The sequence below is a fragment of the Aptenodytes patagonicus genome, chromosome 7 (genome assembly GCF_965638725.1).
Source record: "Aptenodytes patagonicus chromosome 7, bAptPat1.pri.cur, whole genome shotgun sequence".
NCBI lineage: Eukaryota > Metazoa > Chordata > Aves > Sphenisciformes > Spheniscidae > Aptenodytes > Aptenodytes patagonicus.
This window is the reverse complement of record NC_134955.1, coordinates 65,281,774-65,297,722: the sequence shown is the minus strand read 5'-3', so window position 1 is coordinate 65,297,722 and position 15,949 is coordinate 65,281,774. Positions and strand designations below refer to the sequence as shown.

The window sequence follows — 15,949 nt, the reverse complement described above, 5'->3', positions numbered from 1 at the left end:
ACCGCCCCGCCGCGCCTGCGCGCAACCCCCGCTCGGACGGGTGGGGACCCCCCGGGAAACCTCATCTCGGCGCGGATTGGCCGCGCCCGGACGAGTTCTCTCCCGATCCCGCCCCCACTGGCAGGAGGAACCAATCAGGGCTTGGCATTGCGCGAGGCAGCGGGCGGCGTGCCTCGGCCTCGAGCGTGAGGTGCGGAGGCGGCCGCGGGCGGCGGTGAGGGGCGACGGCGGCGGCCCTTGGCCTCCCCAGTGGGCGCGTCGGTTCCTTCTCGCCGGCTGCAGCCCGGTCACCGGCACGACCGGCTCCCGGCGAGCTAGTTCCCCTTCCTTCTGACTTAGGGTGAGCTGCTGCCGCCCTTGCCTCAGCCACCGTGTCTGGCATCGGCACCCCCGAGGCCTGCGCCCGGCTGCCCCTGCCCTCCTCTACCCCCTCCTCTGCCCGCTGCCCGGATTGACCCCAGAAGCCTAAATCTGGTGGTGTAAACATGAGAGGGAAAGCTGATTTCAAGCAGAGACTGAGAGTGGTGTTAGCCCCAGCGGTCAGGCCGGTTAAGCGATGGAGGCGGTGAGTTACCTGCAGGGATGTGGAGCAGACAGCGGCTCAGGAAGGTTTCTGCTGGGTGTGAGGAAAGGGGTCGTGCCTTACCCCATCTCTCCATAGTCGGGAGGAGGTTCCACACCTCCTTCTGGGTGGATGTGCATGGCTTAAAGTTCAGCAGGACTGGAAAAATTGCTATCAGGTACTTTGAAAGTCCACAGCTGCTGGGGTTTCCATCCTGGAAATGCCGTGAGAAATGCGAGCTTTGGTCACCGGTGCTCTCTGATGCTTCTGCCTATCCAACTCGTGCTGATCTATGGCTTGGTAATACTCCAGTGTATTTGTATCTTGCCTTAAAATTAGGAGGTTAAACAAGTGGTAAATGTGCTGCTTTGTGCCATTTTTGAAAAGGGTGAGCAATATGACCTGAATGACTAGTTGGCTTAATAGCTATCCTAACCAATATGGAAAATCTGATGTGGAATTCAAATAATAAAAAGTTGAAATGAAGGAATATAATACAAGTCTACACAGTGTTTTAGTAAAAATAGCTATTAATACTGTTTTGAGGAGGTACTTGACTCAGATTTAGTGCTGCATGATATTCCCATTAACAATGAGTGCATGCAGTGCCAATAAACAATGCAAATGGAATTTGCTGCCAGGTCTCAAGAATAGGAAGTCTGTAGGAGAACTTAGTTGAAAGAAATGGTGTCTAGAGAGGTTCCAGTAGTAGTTTCTATGTTGTACTACATTTTTAGCAATGAGCTGGAAGCAGATCTAAACCTGCTGCTGCAAAAATTCAGCTCCAGGATTAACGGAGTCGTAAATAATGATGAGGACGGGGCATCGATCGAACGGTTGGTAGAAGCAGCCTGTTCAAACTTAGTGAATTTTAATCCAGCCAACTATAAATTTGTCTATCTTAAGAACCAAGTGTGGAGGCTATAACTGGAGAACGGAAGACTATAGCCTGGGAAGGTAATGACTTTGAGAAGGATTTAAGGGTCAGAATAAGTAAGCAATCAGATAAGGGCTCTCCTGTATGCTGCTATGGCAGAAAAGGATTAATCGATGTATAAACAAAGGAATAAAAAATGTTTCTTTTACCTCTCATGTTTGGCCTCAACAATGTCATCCTCAGGATAGTGCCTATGGTTCTGCTTTTCAGATTTTAAGAAGCACATTGGAAAATAGGAGAGAGAAAAAAATTGAAGCAAAATGTTCTGATGGTTGGAGAAAACTTATTACGCTGGGAGGTTTTAAGAGCTCAGGCTGTTAAAAGTTATCTAAAAGAGGATTGAGAGGTGACTTGATTGTAGTCTATAGGAACATTCGTGGGGGGAAATACAGGATATTAAAGGGCTCTTTAGTCTATTGAAGAAAGGCATAATAAGAAGTGATGGCTGGAGGCAAAAGCCAGACAAATTGAAATAGGAAATAAGACACACATTTTTACATGGCTAACCACCAGAACACATTCCCAAGAGAAGCTGAGGGTTTTCCATCGTTTTATGTCTTCTATTGAAGATTAGATGTATTTCTGAAAATTATTTTTTAGCTGAGCAGAAGTTATGCTTTATTTTATTGAATGAATACAGGTTGAATTCTGATGGTCCGTGATACACATAGTGTCAGGTTAATCTAGTGGGACCATCATGGTTTAAATTTTAAATGCCAGAAGCAGACATTTCGTTAATAACCATGAGCATTAGAATCAATTTTTTTTTGCCTTGAAATACTTATGCACCATAAAAAAGCTGATCTGAATTAAGCTTTTGGCTGCAGAATATACTTACTAAGACAATATCTAAAGGTTTTGGCCTTTTGCTTCCTAAATTTGCACTCTTGGGATTACTTGGAAAAATTTCTCTGCATTTTCATTTAAATTTCTGAAGGAATAGATCCTTACAAGAAAATTCATTTGGTGCATTCTGATTCTCTTGGCCTTGAGGCAATTTTACATAATTGATGTTCACATTGTGAAATACTTCTTGGAGGATTATTATCCAGAGTGCTCAGGTAACAAAGCACCAAATGAATCCTGATAGATTTCCTATATTGTACATTATATATATTTGTATGTTGCATATGTTTGCATCGTGCAGTGTTAAACTCACTTGAGGCATTATAACAATTGTATTACCAGTGGAGGAGCTGCTATTCCTGAAAGAGGGATGAATGAAATATAAATAAGATTTCTGATCAACAGCTTGGCAGAGAAACATGAAGAAAACCACCCCTGAAATAGTACACGATCAATTTTTCTATCTCAAGAATGGAAGGTGTGCTGTCATTTCTCTGCCTTCTGAGAAATGTATGATGCTAATCCTGCAAGATCCATGTGCTTCCTAATTTACATGCTTCCCTGGCTCTTCAGCAGAAAATGCGAAGACAGGAGCTGAAAAACAAGCTGCCGCCTTCTTTTGTGCGTTTTCCCAGAGTCAAGCCACAAACAGTCTCCCCTTAACCACAGAACAAGCTGAAATTTGTTCATTAACTTGATGATGAATTCTGGAATGAGATGGGAATAACTGTACAGGGGAAAAAAAAAATCACAGGGATTACAAAGGATAGAGTGAGACTTGTCTTTATGGTATGCACTTGGTAACTTAAAAAAGCAGAAAGTGTTTGTGTGTGGTTGAAACTTGTTTACTTTGACTTTGAACTGTTAGTATGAAAATTACATGGCATTAATACTGAAGTAGCTTTTAAATTACCTTTGCGCATTTAGAGTAAGGAACGATTGCAGTGGGCACTCCAAGAGGAGTGTGGAGTGCACCCTATAACTGAACTTTTCCAGAAAATGTGTTTCTTTGTACTATCTGCAATAGATGGCCCCAAAGCTGTTCTGAATACATTTCAGCTTACCACACAAGTGCCATCTGAGCGTGACACCCGTGACACGTGCATTTTCAAGGATGCCTGGCAAACCAGCATACTCGCAGCCATGTTCCCACAGGCTGTAAGGATTTGACAAGACAGCTGTGGGAATCGATGGCAAATGAGGTGCAGAATACATCATGCTTACAGCTGCTGCTGTGACCACCCTGCCCAAGTGATAGGAGCAGAACCAGGAGTTCCTTTTTGAAGCAGAACGTCTTGCTTGGTATCCATTTGGATGACCACTGGTTAGTGAGTGTATTTAAGGTACTGGTTCTGCCTTGTAAAGCTTTAAACAGTTGGAGACCAGTTTATCTGAGTCATCAGCAGCCAGTTGTTTTTCTCTCCTAATATAACTGAAGGAGCAGGTGGCAGGACATTCTCCAGGATCGTGGGACTTGTTTTCTGTCATCATCTGAAATAGCTTGAATCTGGTCATCTTTTTGTGCAAAAGACATCTGTTTGATAGCATTTTGTGAAGAGAATTAAAATTATTTCCCAGCATGATGAAGGATGGAAAGGAGTATCTGTAGAGGTCTGAATGGCTAGTTTCCTGTTGAAATAATTATTCTAATGCTGCTAGGGTTTTGTTACATTATTAATGATGTTAAAGTGCCTAGAGTCAGAGGAAGGCTTCATTTTAGATAATTTTGAATGTGAACGAATAAAATGTGCTAATTGTACCAGGTTTATTATTATTTTTAAAAGAAATTGGTGAGTTGAGTACCCAGATTTGAGAAGGCAAGAGTGTATTTATCGTAAGATTTAGTCTTGAAAAATACATGGGAGAATAAGGAAGTGTATTTTATTTCCAATTAATACATATTACTGTAAGCAAAAAAACCCAGAGAGGTCTTTAATTTGTTCTTGTGTACGAGCTATTGCAATAGCTCAGTGAAGGAGCGCTGGGCAAGTGCTAATGTTCCATTACAGCAGCGGGAGAAAGAACATACTGAAGGGTTTCCAGCTTACTTATGCTGTACTTGGTCATTGCTGAGTTCTGCACAGTACTTTCTTAGTAAGCAATTTAAGGTATTAAATATAGCTTATATCTGTACAAGTTACCGCTCATGAATTCCAGTGCTAGCTTTTTCAACAGAACTTAAAGGAATTTACCTATCTTTAGTAAAAATGTATTTAATGAACCAGTGTAGCGTTTCTCTTAAATAAGGTCTAACAACTATGTTATTCTCCATGGGTAAAAAAAAGTTAAGTAGTTTTGAAAGAATAAGGCTTGGTTCTTGTCTCTTTCTTGTTGGTATTCTTATCGCTATGCTAAAAACTTTACCAACTGCAATAAAAAATGAGTTCAATGACTTGCTGCAATCCCCTGGTTTCAGTTTAGCCTGGTTATGCATTTATTTCTGCAGGATGGTGCTCAAAGTTCCATATGTAAGAGCGCCTTTTTATTTTTTGTTTGGTTTTCTAACACTTTCCCTGTATTATTTGCTTTTGTAAATTTACTAAATTCTTTAGGCAAGTATCCTTGTTCACACGCTATTAAATTGCTGTAGCATTTGGGTATGATAGGGGAAGGTCCCTAGGTACCTCAGAAATCTGATCCATTGGCTGACCAGATAAACTGAAACATGAAGGCCCAAATAACATTAACATCAGCAACAGAAGCAGAAAGTATGGGCTTTGCTTAAATGGTGGATGTTTTGCTTCAGAGTTACAGGCCTGGGTTTTCCAGGGAATGGAATCAGGTGGCTTTGGTGTGTCCCTATTTTAGCACAGGGTGGCACAGCAGCACATGTTCTCATGTCACAAGATGTACTTCTTATTACACTGCTGCCTCATTTAGATGAGGGCCGAGTATGCCCATCATTACTGAATCTGCCCAGCTGCTTGGGTTGGTTTTTCTTTTTTTCTCCACGTGCCTATATTGGCACATAATCTTGGGAAGGCACAGAATTTTAGTGCCTAGGGAATTGTATGCAGATGCAAGGTATACAATGTTGTGATTTGTTATAACAAACAAGAATAAAAAAGTTGAAAATAAGTAATAAAAGAGACTGCAGTGATAGGGTCTCCTCTGTAAAGTCATTCTAGGAATGCAGTTGTTATAGTCTTTTGATTCTTCTGTGAACTTATATCCACGTGTTTAACCATGTCACATGCCATTTCAAACATAATTCAGATAAGGTGACGTTATTTAAGGAGTGTTTCTATCACGTTAAAAATTAGATTATTCCATTTTTTACGTTACCTTAAATTATTATGTGTCCTCAATTATAGCATGAGCATATCTTACAATCATTAATTGGCAACTCCTTGGAACAACTCTGTGAGGGAGTGGATGCGTAATTCCCACCCCCTTCATTTTTCAACTGGGAAAGAGATACATATTTGGTAACAGTTTCATTATACTTCCATTTCTTCCATTTTCCCAGGTTCCTGTAATTTTAATTTTGTAATCTGCTGTCTGTATGGTGAGAAAATGGAGATTTTTTTTTTTCCTGTGGTGCCTGGAAGAGACTAGCAAATCCTAAAGCAACAACAAACCCTTTGTCTTTTTGCCTCTTCGTCCCAGGATTTTGAATTGAAAACAATTAAATTTGGGAAGGCGGAGGAGAAGTTGGTTGCTTTGTGGGTGGATGGGGTTTGTTTGCTCTTTTTTCAGAAACAAGAAATCAAAAAAGTGGAGGTGATTTAGATTCCTGCTTTTTCAAAAGCTTGCGTTAATAATACCTAGTTGTGGGTGTGAAACTCTTATTTCTGGAAGGTGTTTCTTCACTCTGGCTACCAGGGATTAGATTGTAGAATTGCCTGTTTTCACTCAGAATAGCTGACTCTGCCTTCATGCCCATGCTGTCCTTTATTATCCACACCATTTGCCTATGGAAGAGGCAAGTTACTAACCCGGTGCATGCACCTGTTTGAACACCATCACTGCATTATGTTACAGCTATATTTTATTTCTAGCAAGACAGCAGAGGAGGGATAGAATAAAAAACCCACAAAACTTGTGCGTAGCTCTTCATCAACCTAGACCCCAGAATTAGAGGGTTCCTTCTTCCACACATCGTCTGAACTTTTGTGGTTATACAATACTTGCAGCCTTTTTATCACTGCAGTTTCTGCAGATCTCTTAAAGATATTTGTCCTTTAAGAAAGGAATAAGTTCTTTCATGCTGACTTGCATCAACTGCAATTATTGCATATTGGATCGAATTTTGTGTGCAAGAGTGGGACTTAAATCGGTATCTGCAAGCCAACTGTGCTGCAGGGGCAAACAACTGCTGAGAACTCTTGGCAGCAGGAAGCTTCTTGTTGGAGCATGCCGAGAGCAGCAGGGATCCTAGCTGCTGCTTCCCCAGCTGCAGAACCCACTTGCTGATGGGCCAGTTCAAAGAACATATCCCCAGTCCAAGGATGAAAACAAGCATCTCCATATGGCATTGCAGAGTTGGGGGGCACCCAGGACTCCCGTCAGAGACAAGGTGATCACATCCTAGGAGTTACAGCTTCACAGAAAAAAAGAAAAAAGCGCCTTTTCAAGAGGCTAGACCTATTCTGATTACTCAAACTCATTAAAGGAATGCACCCACACTACGTTAATGGGAAGGAAATCATGGGAATCAACCTGAATAGCAGGAGCAGAGAGTTTACCATGTGGCATCCTAGGACTTGAAAAGGAGGAGAAAGGTAGCATGTTCAAATCCTACCATCAGGCTCTAAGGTTCATGTGTGGGAAACTAGGCAAGGCATGTACGCGCCAAATAAATCACTAGGGAAGAGAGATTTGATGTGATAAGAGAATCGGGATGTGAAGTATAAGATATACAGCAGATGGGAATTTGCCTTAGTGCTCACAGATGCATGTTTTACTCAGTTCTGGACTTTTTTCTTGGACAATCCCAAGTTGCCAAGATAATGAAATGGAGCTGGATTCATGTTCAAGGGTGTGTCAAGTTACTCATCGCTAGAGTAGGAGGAGTGAAAGCTTCCCTAGGGTTCTTTGTGACAACATTTGTTCATTTTCCATTCAGAGGTGGAAAAGAAGCCGCAATTTGGGGGAATATGTTGATAATTCATACTAATTATGAATTCTCTTGGGTCTCAGGAGCACTATTTATAATCATAGCTGTTACTACAAATGAGGTCATCCATATTAGAACAAAGATCTGATCTAAAGCCAATTAAAAATATGTCTGTGAGCATGTTAAGCACTGTAGTATTTTCATTTTAACTCCTAACCTTCAAACTACTATCTAGAGGCCAAAATTAAGCCCTTATGCTCCCTCTGCAATTGAGTGGAAAAGGCAGATACCTTGACAGACAGGCCAGGAAGTCTACAGGCTGAACGAGAGAGCTGTTTCTAGTTAGCTGATAACAAACCAAATGCGAGGATGGCTCTGAAACTCCATCCCACGCCTCAGGCAGGACTGAAAGTGAGATACCTTGAATTATGTGCGATACAGGATCTACTGATGGTAGTCAGTTACGAGTATTTTTATAAATAATTGGGTAGATCTCACTTTTTTACAGGATAGGATGCCCACTTTTGATGTAAATGCCTAGTGGTCAGAGCTCTTGCCTGGGAAGGACCTTTCTAAGCCCTTTTAAAAATGTGATAGTCAGTATTAATTCACTCTCACTATGGTCCTGTTTGTTGCAGGTGAATTGAGAACATCCACATCACCGAGAGCCTTCTCCTTTCAATCTGCTGAAAATGCCAGTGAGCCACCTCCCTCAGTCTTCTATCTTCGGGTTGTTACATGCTCCCAGTCCGGGGGATGGTCTCAGGGAAAGACCAGGTGTGCTCAACACACATGATGATACTCAGAACAACTTGCTTGCCTTACTGCTGCGCCCTTTTCCAGGTAATGCAACCCATGCATCCCAGGGCAATTCAGAACCTGTATGACAAGTATTTTGAATGTAACCAGTGGTTCTGCAGGCTCTTGCTCTGAGGGTAACATGAACATTGCTGCTTTTCTTAATTACACAGAAAGTGCTCAGAATTATGTGGGTGTCTGTGATATTTCCTCAAATGTAAATTAACCCTTAAAATATTATCATGAGGTAAGGAATTAAATTTTTAGGGGTGGGTGAGTTAAAATACATAGGGTTATATGACGTGCCCTCAGACATCCAAGTCCTTAAATAAGTGCATTGTCACGATGGATAGGTTCTACAATATTTACTTTGGGCACCAGAAATGGGACTCAGGTGGATTCATTTGGCCAATTTCAAGAAAACTACCTATAAATCTGCTCTGGCAGCTGTCTAACCCTAGAGGTATGTAAAAATTCCTACAGCCTACTCATTTGTCGTGGCGGTTCCCCAGGTCACTAAACTGCAGTGCCCATGACTGCACAGGTGGCAGTGACAGGTAGGGCCAGGCTCTCGGCTGAATCCTGCCACGGTTCAGGAACACAGCAAAAACGTGTCTATATTCCACCTGAATTCCCGGAGAAGCCCACTCTGCTATGCACACTCAGAGACTCGTAGCAGTGAGTCCAGCGCTGTTCACAGAGAAACCACAGGCTTCTGTGAAAGGGATGAGGGAAGAGAAGCACCAGAGCTTATTCTTCCCATAACAGCTTAATAAACATAGTCAGCTAGGGAGTGGGAAATCTAAATTCAGTTTCACCTTGGCCTGATGGGATGCAACCCACTCATGACTCAGAAGACTGCTGTAGATACTAGGTTATGGCATAATCCAGGGCATTGCATCTTCCATCCCTCCTCCTGAATACAGACTGTTGGCTGTAAAACGCAGAGGGCTAGAAAGAGATCTAGCAAGACAGTGCATGACTTGCAGTTTGGTGATTGGGAGGTAGGAGATCCATATTTGATGGAGCTTAACTGCTTTGGCTGAAAAGGGGGCAGAGACATTTGATTAGGTGATCTGAATCAACAGGTATTGGGAGTTGCAATCCTTGTATTGGAGGCCCCCTAAGTCCTGCCCTTGGGGTTCAGTGAGATTAGTCAATGGAACAAAAGTTAAGCAGCTGTAGGTTTGGAGTCAGGATATGTACGTGGTAGAAGTTGGCCAAGAACACGGGACTGCTGATTCACAGAGCTGTGGTGCATAACTTTAGGATGCAGGAGCTCTGTGTTCATCTGCCTGTACATCTTCTAACACCACCCTTGTGATCTGCTGTGGCTGCTGATAAGCAAGCAATAAAATATGATATATAATAAGAGAAGCATTTTTTGAAGAACTTATTAATTTTGGAGGCAGTGGGAGACTGTGTATCTTTTTGATCACTGTATTTTAGAAAAAAAATTTGTTTATAACCAAACGTGACTGGAGGAACTTGCAATATAGGTTCATCAGTTAAGAGCCTGAGTGTTCTAAGGATTGTTTAGTTTTGCACCTTTATTGTGCTAGAAACTGCATACTGCTGATGAAGGGGCTTTCAAAACCAGCTCAGCCAGACAACAAAGGAAGGCAAAACACTATTCATGAAGGGGTTGGAGTTGTCACATTCACCTCATCTTAAATTTTGCAGTTTTTCTGGCTAATCAGATGGTTTTCTTCTTATTTCTTGTAGGCTGAAAATGCTCGCTTTCTGTGACGTGGTTTTGCCTTATGACTGTCCTGCTGCCCATCTCTGTATATCTAGATATAGATGTATACGTATGCCTTTTTCAATATGCCTTGTTATCATTAGCTCTGTCTGCTTTCTCCCCTGCATTTGTAAGGTGAGTACTTAACCCATGCGTGCAGTCAGGAGAGCTCTTAAAACTCTCTTTAGTTTCATGTAATAGTATGTCTGGCAGAGCTTCTGCGGCCACAAACTGTACAACCGCTTCTGTTCTACTCTTTAATTCTACCAGCACTGCTGGAGTGCTTGCACTTCTGGTCATACGGTAGTACCAGGGCCATATTACTATATTTCACCATATTTTTCTCACCCTTTAAGTGCCAGCTGAAGAAAAGCACTGGCAGAGTCCCGACAATGACAGTAACAAGGGCAAAATTTGATTTATTCTGGGGAAAAAAAAAATCCAGACAGAATCACTCCCTTAGTAGAGTCATTTCTTTGTGGGATATGGCTTGTAAGTCCTACCTAGGACAGGACTCTTCCTCATTTTTCCTGGTGAACTTGGACTTCATTAAGAAACTGGAGACACAAAGTCAGAGTGACGCAGTTGCTTGAGGACATATCATATGTCCTTGGATGAGTATGAAAATAATTATCCAATATCATTTACACAACCAAATCATAAACAAAGCCTAACTAAAATGTGAAAGCTTCATAGATAGAATCGCAGGTTTCTGTGTATTATCTAGTATGTAAATAGAGCTTACCCTTCTGTCCTAGAGAAATTTCCAGCCTCTGAGTCCGCAAGATTTGGCGTTTGTGTTAGAAGCAGCTTGCTCTGTGTTGTGTCCAAAGAATAATGGAGAGAACAAGGCAAACACGGCATAGCAATGACTAGCAGCCCTATTTCAGGTGCAGATTTAATAAGAACACCTTTTTAGCTCAACAAAATCACCACCCTCCAACAAAACCCTCACTAAAATGGTACCAGGACTTCTGTACCCAGAAAGAAATGGCGTCTAGTCAGTGCAAGAGACTGTTCATCAGGCTGCTATTGCATATCATGTTCAGTGAAATCCTGGCAAATAGTACTTCACCCAAGTGGCGGATCCCATTGTTTAACTAAATGACAACTGCCTGCAAGATTTTTAATGAAGATGCAGTAGTTTTTTTGAAACAAGTGCTTGGAAGAGCCACATGTCAAGCGCTCTTAATCCAAGCTCAGTGTCTGTTGGGGTGCAGTCTCTCAGCACCCCAACAAGCTGAGCAGAGCAGCCACGGTGATGGCAGCTGGGATCAGCTGCAGCCCAACGATGGCTGGGCAAAGCCACAGCAAGGAGGTAGGGCCATGTTCAAGCCAGGAAGGCAAGTCAAGGAGGCAAGGGCAGGATCAGGCACAAGGCCAGGCATAGCCCAGCCTGGAGGAGACTTCTCACAGCTCTTTCCCCTGCAGTCTTGTCCCAGGTTACAGAGCTGGTCCTGAACATGGCACCAAACCCCCCAGAGCAGGGGAGAGAGGTTGCAGAGTGTGTTGGTGCATAAAGGACCCTGACACTGTGAAAACTAAAATGCAGTTGTATTTGTTAGGGCATGCAAAATACTTGCAAGAAAACCTGGAACCAGCGTAAATCACAAATCTGAAACTGAGATCAGATTCTGTGTAAGCCTGGCTAAGTTTTATGATCTGTATCACTGAACCTGAGCCATGTGTTCAACAAATCTGGCTTGATTTATGTATTTTGGCTTAAATGGTTTAAAAACTGAAGTTTAAGAAGTTTGGATAAATAGTCATTTATAGCCTTCTGGTTTCAGCTGCTTTTCTGGCCACGTATTTATATTTGGCCACTAATATAAGTACTCTTTTCATGCAGAGATGGAGGAAGCCTGTATGCATGAACCTGGGTGGCACTTAAAAAAAAACCTTAGAAAATGTAACCTTTTACTTTAAGGGTTATTTCTTACAAGGCAGTCTGTGTAGGTTTTCAGTATGAAGTGACCTCCAAATTAAAGCAGCCACACTATGCTCCCAAACGTGTAATTACAAAAAAATACCTCTTTGTAATACCTCACCATGAAATGTTTAATTTCCAGTGAAGATACTGCCCAGTGCTGTGATTCTGCAAGGACTTATCTTTATTCATCATGCTCACACATCCCTTTGGAGTCACAGGGGTTGCACTCACTGGTGAAAGTTGAACATGTCTGAATCTTGGCAAGGTCATAAAATGTTTCAAATTAGTTTTGAGAAGCCTGTGGGACTACTGCTAATAGAATTAAGATACAACTTCCTTTCTTAGTGTTGAAATACTCTCTGTAAAGACAATAAATAGATTGAAATGTAAAGAAATTATTTAGGTTAAGGTTGATAGTTGCTTAATGGGCCTCCAGGGCTCTTTTAACTCCAAATAAAGTCAAGAGGAGCCAGAAGTCTTTAACACCTCTGCAAGCTATTACGTTGTTAGCAGGCATAAACCTTATCAAGTCCTTTTTCCTCTCTGTGCTTCTGTACCAATAACAGGGAAATAAGGACACTGATTTCCTTTATATATAAACTGATGAAAAGTGCCAGAAAAGCTATTATCAATGAATACCTGCATTTGTGAATAATTTCCATGTAGCCTTTCAGACGCAGGAACCTTGGCACCCATGTAGAAAAATATTATTACATTGAATCCACTGATGTTTCCTTACCATGAACAATTAAAATATGAGATATAAACTGCCAGCACAGTCCTTGATAAAACAAAATTGATGCCTTGCAAAAGCTGTTTTCACACTCTTCCCCATACGGTCTAACAGCGCTTAAAAGAAAATAATTGAGAATATAGGATTATAACAACATTTGTTTGTTGTGCTGGAAAAATGATGTCAAAGTCCTATACATGTCCTCTAACTATACCAAAACAGTAAAAAACATCACACCACAGCATGCATGTGTCCCATGTTTAGCATAAAACTATTTCACAAAGGCATAAAAACAAGATAATCCTGAAGATGACAAGAGAGAAGCTTTCAAGAGGAATATCTAACAGAAATGCCAACCCTACGGAAAGCATATAATATCTTCCCATGACCAAGAGCCACAGCCTCTGTAGTGGGTATCTCCGAGGGCTGGGAGAAAGGCAGGTACCTCGTGGGCAGGAGGTGGCCCTGGTCCCGGCCCCGGCAGCTGGGCAAGGCTGGGAGAGGTGTCCAGCTGCCTCTCACAGCGGCCCTGGGCTGTCGCTTTGATATCCCATCTGGGTGATGACTCCTCTGCCAGGGCTTGCACTCACTGACAGCCATCATACCGAAATCCCTTTGTGCATCCAGGCCTGCAGCAGGTCGGGGAACAACCCTGGCATGGTGACCCCACTTGTTGTTGCTCATGCACTCCAGCTCTCTGCTCCGGCTTGTGGGCACAGTGAGTTAAAAGCAGATGATAGAAATTCATGGGGGGAAGTGTTTAAAAACCACGCAGGGCTGGGATTAGAGTTTGCTTCCACAAGGGCTCTTCAGGCATGTGAATAAAGCTCCGTGAGGTGGAGAGGGGAAAAGAGAGTGTTTCACCTGAAAAAAAATCTGTATAAAGAGCAGAGCTGACTGAGGAGTACAAAGTTTGATTTAATAAACAATCACAGGACAAAATCTACGGACTGTGGGCACAAGGGGGGAGGCTGCAAAATGTTTAGCTAAAAGAAGCCAGGGAAAAGACATGGAACTGTTTTTTAATTACTCTGTCTGGGAAAAGATTATATAGAGATCAAGGGAAGCGCATGTTTGCAGAGATAATACAGCTTGAGGGACAGCCAAGAGATCAGAGGTTGTCCTGAGCTTTACCAGTCATCCAGTGCCTTTCAGCTGGTGAAGCCACATACTGCAGCACTCACTGGCGGTGAAATACTGCCGGCAGTGACTGGCAGGGCTTTACGTTCATGCTGTGCAGGTGCTTTAAACTGTGCCAGGCCGAAGCAAAGGCACAGATTATGATGAAAGGACTCGAGCGTGACAAATCAAAACTGTCGAATTTTTTTGGTTAGGATTCTTGTAACTTAAAGATCAGCTTAGATATGCACCTACATAGTGTACTGCAGGTAGGTCTGGGTACATTGGCGTTGCATGTTCTGATACCGCAGACGGCTCTTGCCTGTGCTCCATGCCCACCAAAAGCTGTGTGCCTGTGTTCGTGTAGTGCCAAGCCCCAGCAGAAAAGGCCCCTGGGAGCAGAGTATATTGACTTTGAATCAGCACCAGGCTAATGTGATAACATGGCTTTTAGTTGGCTGCTCAGGCGCAGAGCTCACTTGGGTCTGAGGGGATTATACCATGAACGGTTACGCTATATAAAGACTGCTTGAAAGGTACTTGTATAACGAAAAAACCCATCACGCATTCCTGATTGCTTTATTTATTCAGCTATATTACTACCCTGTTTTACTGAGTGCCAGTTTGCTCCAAGAAATTTAACTATTATCCTCTTCTTCCCTCAGAAACCTGCTATTAGTCCAGGGCCTCTGGGAAAGCTGTGTATCGAAAACCAGTCGGTATAAGAAGCTGACTGCTACAATCAGGGCAGAGACTTGGATCAAAATGGTGCAAATCGGCACATGGCAATGAAGAGCAAGTAGTGCTGCATCAACACAGAGCAGCTCCAAGTGTGTTTTTCTATGCCTCTTGCCAGCCTGGGTCCATCTTTGCTGGTTATCTGGAGGTAGGAACCAGCTTTCACACAGGTAATCAAGTCCAAAAGGCTCTCTGCTGTTTTGTAAAGGAGGAGCTTTCTCCAGCCTTTTCTTCAGCAGCTGGCTTTCCTCTTTGAAATCTTACCTGATATGTGTACAATTAGTTGCAGGATTAGCCCCCCTAAAATTTGCGCGTGAATCCCATGTGTGTCACTTTGTTCTGCCTGAAAGAGCTGTTGATGCAGCTTTTCATACCACTGAAGGGTACTTGTCAGGAGAGAGCTCCATGGTTTCTCTCCAGTGAATATATAGCCATTTTTGTAATAGAAAACAAGAGTTAAATATGTGAAAGGAAAAAATGTCTGAAATGAATGAAAAATGCAAATCCTGAGTTCGTCTGCCAAACTTTTAATATCTCTCAGCTCTGTCTCTGCCCAACTCAGCTGTGTTGTGCTTCCAAAAAAATACTTGCTATTCAACATGGCCAAACTTAAAGAAAAACTGGGGGGGGTATATTTATTTTTTTTTAACACAGTTGTGGCTTTGTGACCCTCATCCTTCCCCCCATGCTGTTCTGTACTCTAGTCAATGAGCCCGCAGGGCTTTTCTTTTTGGAGAGAATTTGAGACATTGAGTGCTACTTGAAAAAGATGCTATCATCAGTATCCAGATACTTGCAGTGTTTAGGTGTGAGTAAAGATCTGTAGTTAAAAAGTTTAAGTTAAAAACCAGAGTAAAATATCTGAAAAGGCAAACCTGGATTTACTCTTCCTGAGAACATGGTGAGACAATGCATTTCATTAAATAGTACACATCCTGTTTCTGTGTTACTAATTGGTTTATTCTGATGAACTACAAAAATGTCTATCATAAAATTAGACACATGCACTACTTTGCAAAGTTTGGTCGCCATACAGAAATATATCTGAGCACATATTCAAAACCTAGAAGTAAGCTAGCTAGCTGTAACTAAATTAAAACATTAGAAGGAGAGACAAAGGATTGGTAAAGATTTCACTGTAAACGTACGGGGAATTTAAGGGTTCATCTGCTGAATGATGTCTTCGCTTCCTTCTGTCTTTTCCACCAGTTTGGTGGTTGTATTTACAAGCAGATTCATTGTGCTTGTAGTGACTTTGAAGAAAGAGATACAAACTACCGGGTGGGAAAGCCACCTAGTGGTACAGAGAAATGGTGCCAAGCAGGAGCAGGTACCTCTGAATTCCAAGGACAGATTTGTTCTCATACTGGGCCACTGTGCTGTGGCATGCTATAAAGGCTATTTGTTATTACGTATGGGAGTCTGGAATGTGTATTGCACACAAGCAGGAAACCCACAAACGTATTAAAGAAATTTTCTGAAGGAC

The 15,949-nt window shown here is 42.3% G+C and overlaps 1 long non-coding RNA gene across 2 annotated transcripts; it reads left to right on the top strand.

The window, feature by feature from the left end:
• Positions 1-242: 242 nt before the first annotated feature.
• LOC143162877 (uncharacterized) lies at positions 243-15,401 on the top strand. 2 transcript variants are annotated; one of them, XR_012995815.1, is made up of 3 exons: positions 243-340; positions 8,043-8,247; positions 14,391-15,401. It is a non-coding gene; the product is annotated as an uncharacterized LOC143162877 (long non-coding RNA). The 2 variants fall into 2 exon arrangements; XR_012995814.1 differs by having other exon boundaries at positions 243-565.
• Positions 15,402-15,949: the final 548 nt, after the last annotated feature.